The sequence below is a fragment of the Geospiza fortis genome, unplaced genomic scaffold (genome assembly GCF_000277835.1).
Source record: "Geospiza fortis unplaced genomic scaffold, GeoFor_1.0 scaffold40, whole genome shotgun sequence".
In the NCBI taxonomy this organism is placed as follows: Eukaryota; Metazoa; Chordata; class Aves; order Passeriformes; family Thraupidae; genus Geospiza; species Geospiza fortis.
Window position 1 is genome coordinate 2,092,620 of NW_005054297.1, and position 5,230 is coordinate 2,097,849.

The window sequence follows — 5,230 nt, forward strand, 5'->3', positions numbered from 1 at the left end:
CACCAGAAATCCCCACTAATTTGGCACTGAGATGACTGAGTTTCTCAGTTGGATTGCTGAGGAATTCCAAACTCCCCAGAGCTTCTTGCCCTGAGTTTAAGACATGAGGTGCTCACTCCAAGCACTCTGAAGGCCTCCTGTATTTCCCTTAAAGATTGAGCCTCTGTGCTTGTGTCCTGAAACTAATGCAGCTCATCCCAGCCTGCCCAGCAGTACATAGATTTCTGGGAGGTCTGGGATCCATTTCTGAATCATGAAGTCTCACATTCCTTTTCTTATGACTGTCCAAGATCTGAACTGGGCATATCCATTGCAAAAACATGTTGATGCATTTCCAGTCCATCCCTCCATCCACACTCAGACTCCAGCAGCTTTGAAGGGAGCTCTGAAGGTCTTCTGGTCCAGGTCCTACTCAGAGTAGATCCAACTGTAACTCCTGTCTTCTGTTTTTCCAGGGAGCCTGGCTTAAATACTAGCTTGGCTTCTTTTGCCTACTTCCATTTTTCTTTGCCAATAAATTGTTTATATAAAACTCCTGAAAGAAATCTTGTGGGCATAGATGGACTTGTGTCTGCCATGGTCACGACCATGCAAGTAACTCAGGTAAGTGGCACTGCTACCGAGCTTTGTCTCTAGAGAGCCTAAATACCCTGAGCATGGTTACACAAAGAGGTGTCACTGTGAGGGCTCAGGGTTATCAGGGAGGAAAGACAAAGGACAGCACTGAGCTGATGAGGAATTCATATTCCTACATGTATCCCTTTTAAGGAGAGGGGGAAAATTGAGTAAGCAAGGGCCACTCTCACTGTGTTGGACTTGAGAAAAATTAAAACCTACCCCTCAATAAAATGTCAGTACTGAAAAAAGTTGATAAACATGCAGCATTGTAGTTTGTAAGAAAGCAGGTGAGATGTCCTGCCCTGTTAGGGGTTACAGAGCAGCTGCAAGTCAAGTAACAAGAAGCGGCTTTCCTGGGAAGGGAAGCCCTCGTATGTGCTCAGGGCTGGCCACCACTTCTCTTCTTCTGTCTCTTCTGAACTGCTCCTATAAACTGTAACACTGACTTTGGTACTGGAAGAACAAGGATAAAATGTTTGTAGGCTGCCCAGGTGGTCCCAGACACCACACAAGCCTCTTTAAACATATTTGTACACCTGCATGGTGGAGGTTTCTGTTTAAGCTTGAAGCAAGCAAACATATATATAAAATCAGTTAGAATCAGATCAATTTGTGATCTCAAAAATGCAGAATTATCCTTTCACAATTAGCTGTTGGTGAATTTAACAAGGCATAAAGCAGAAGAAAGCAGCACTGCTTCACTGCTTGCATAGGACTTGTCCTGGGGCTGGAACCCAAGGGCTGGAGGGCTTCAGGGTGCCTCAACACCATTTCATACCCTGTCCTCACACACTGCAAAGGCCAAGTGTCACACATGGACCCCACTGCTGCACTTCCAGTAACCACACCATGCAGCCCTGCCTGGAAATTCCTCTCTGACAAAACAATAGCTTTTCCACCCCATTGATTTCACACTGGAAAGCAGTAACAGAAAATCATTCATTTAGCACATGATTTTACATCGAGGGCTAGCGGCAACACACAGCTTTAGAGAAGGTGGAGTGTCATGCTAACATTTTATATTCTGATCTTAATAAATTGATTTAATATTTAATATGGCTTTTTGGTGTTTAGATAAGAATTCAGCAAGTTTTCTCAGCCATCTCCCACACTCCAGTTTCTGGAATACTGTACGCCCTGTCCCTCAAGCACTTATTCACACATTAGGACAATGCTGCCGTGGTGTTGTTATCCTATTCGTGCAAAGGTCTCCTCTGCTGCTGGTACTTTACCCTTTCAATCAGCCATGAGAGCACCATGTGTCACACAATCACTGCCAGACATTTGCAAGCTCAACCCAGTTGCTCTTCAGCATGCACAGATCCCATTGACTGAAGAGGGACTTTTATATGTTTCAGGGCAGTAGGATTGGAGCACCTCCAGCAAATGATCCCTGCCTGCATTCACGAGGACAAAAATGAAAACTCTTGACTTTCAAACAGCATCACTGGGACTCCCTACACCACATTTTTCATCCCTTTTTGGTTTTATGTAGCCAATTATTATCCTCATCAAGAAGGGCTCAACTTTTTTTTACTCAAGGTGTTACAAAACTCTTTTTTCCTTCAGTCTACTACACAGTGGTTCCTGGGAATTCAGCTCCCCCAAGGTTGATATCATTTCAGGAACCCTCAAGAGAAGAAAAACTGGCTTTCTGCCAGAAAAATTGTATGCACAGATTTTTTGCTTAGACCAAAAAGATTAGGCCTACTGTCCAGAGCTTCCTGGTTAGTTAAAGATGTGCCTCTTCAAAGCACTTTTATCCCAAAGTTGCATTAATATTTCCCCCCTTTTTTACTGCTCTGGTTTTGTCATTAAAAAACTGGCACATATTTGCTTCCTCTTTCTGAAAGAGCTTTTTTCCTTGCTTAAAAAGTTTAAAAGTCTGTCCATTATCCCTCACTGACAGAGCTGCAGCCCAGCAGTTGTAACCCAGCCAGGAGCTCCCCGAGCTCCTCAGCAGACAGGTTGGACAAAGCTCTCCCTGTGAGCTGCACTGGTCATGCTTCCTGGAGCAAGGTTTGTGGGGAAAGCCACAAAACCAGCAGTACTGAGCTCTTACACATCTCAGCTGCTTCCCCTGCTCTTGCAAAAGTGATTGTTGCTCTCCTGGACTCTGCAGAGGACACTACTGATTGTTTGCTGGGCTCACAGTGGTTTTTTATAGCTATTGAGACTTTTCAGAAATTTGTATGAAAATGAAATTTCACTAATTACTATTCTGGTTTTGCTGCCTCAAGATAAATTCATGAGCCATACCACAAGACAGACACGTTACATGTTGTGCTAAAATGGCAGGGCTATTCCTCCCACCTTAGGCAACAAAGTCAGGTGCTAAAGTTAAAAGCCTCATTTTGTATTTCTTACCTGAGCAATGGATTCAGGTAAATGTCTCTGGGGCACTCAATGGATTTTTGGGTGGGCTGAATCACCTGATAGAAAAACCTCTTTTCCCTATCAAAGACATTATCACCTCCTGACTTATTTTTGATGAAAGACTGAATACTTAAAGCTCTTCCCTCATATTCAGACTGAGTTCAGAAGTTTTGAAAGACTGAAGAAAACTGAGGGAAAAAACAGGGCAGATAACAATGAAGGAGAGGCAAATAACAGCCTTGTGTAGACCATTCTGAACAAGGATTTTCTGGAGGCTGTGTTTTGTTTTTATGGAGAGTTTGTGTGTGCAATTCAGACTTGGTTTGGCTTTTAAACTGCCAGTGAAAGAACAAAACAGGGAGCAACTTAAAAGACACATTAACTTGGGCTCATCTTTCCTTCAGCACTCTTTTGGTGCTATGTTGCCACATTTTAAGAAGAAAAACTACCATAAGGGCATAAAGCTTTGATGTGGAATTGAAATTTCTCAAAGTGTCAGAGTATGTGAGGTGAAAAGTGTTCTTCTGAGCAGGTCAAATGTAGACATCAGTTCTCTTCACATCCTGGCATAGTCAGGGATCTGGGTTTGCATTTAACCCTGTACACATCTCTTCAGCCTTTCTCTTCTCTCCTGGGGATTCAAGGAGTGGAAGAGTCGAGGGGGAGTGGAGCTTATTTCATTAAAAACCAGAGAGATTTCATTACATCTTTCTGAAGCGTCACAAAATTAGAAAATGAATGGAAGGAGCAGTCGTTGTGACATCTTGTCATTCCAACTCTGCCCTTTCTGCAGCTCCCGCAGGCTGCCCTGAACGTGCTGCTATCTGCAGATATGCGAGGGATGAATCATCTCACACATCGCAGGTGAAACCTGGCAACTCTTAAACAGCACCGCTGCAACACTGTGGAACATTTTAAGGCAGGAAATTAAGAATACCTGAGCCAACTAAAACCACAGGGGGAAGTTTAGATGGACAGAATTTAATTACACATTTTGGAATTTGGCCAGGACACCAAAACTTACACCCCAACCCTCCTGTAAAATACCATCCGATCTTTAATACTAAGAGCTGTTCAAAGCATCAGCTTCAGATCTGCTCCCAATGAGAACAGCACTAGAAGTCATCCCAGACCTGTTAAGGTGTTCATTTAGTGCTGACTGACAGGAAGGCTGCAACATACTGATTCACACAAACAAGCTAAAGTAAAGCACAGCAATCAAAATATCTCTCGTACCAGCACTGGAGGCTTAATGCTTTCAGGAGAATTTTCAGTGTATTTTCAGAAATGCATCCAGTAAAAAAAAAACAACATATTTTATTATCTCAGCAGTCAAAACATCCTTGTGCCCCCCTTGCACAAGCCCCAGATATACCTCAGTGCTCAGCCTCTTGTTTGTTGCCATTTGTAGCATGGAAAAGGGACTCACTGTAGTGAATAACAACAGTGTGTCGACTTTAAAGGGAAGATTAAAGCCTCAAAGTCCATACATTTTCACTTCTCACATTATTTTTCTAAAGCAAGCTGTATACTATTTAATGTTTATTTGTGGCAAACATGAAAAATTGTCGCTGTGGGTTATCTTTTCAAGAAGAGTAGGATTTCTACAAATCATGGTTCTTGAAATTCCTTAGGCTGAGGAATTATGTCAGCCCTGAAATCATGGGTTCATTATTCACATCGTGTTACTCTGTTGACATAATTCCCTAACAGACTGGGACATGAGGTGTCCCATTTTGATACTTCAACCTACAGCCACTGCTTTTGCCTCCTCTAAATAATAAACACTTCTGTCGCTGAGTTCCTGTTTTAAAAAATCTTTTGAGCAGCGTATCTATATGAAAAAGAAAATCTGGGTTAGCTGTGGTCCACCAGCAATTTATCAAGCAGTATTAGTTATGTCTGTGGGATATTTTTCATTATCTGAGGATTATTAATAGAGACACTGTATACATAGTGATTATTCCTGGACTAATAATTGAGATAATATCAATATGAAGCCTAGTTTCATTAACACCTTAGTAAAGAGACTGTGATGTGAGGTTGGGTGGTTTTTTTTTTGGTTGTTTTTTTTTGGTTTTTTTTATTCCCTCCAATTTGTAATCAAAAGTTATTTAATAGTAGAATCAGTCTTTACTTATAACTGAGGTTGTGGACTTTGGGAGTTGGCAGAGCCAGCTACTGGGCTGCTGGGAGCCAGACTCTTTTTGATCTTCATATTGAATGGTTTCCTTTG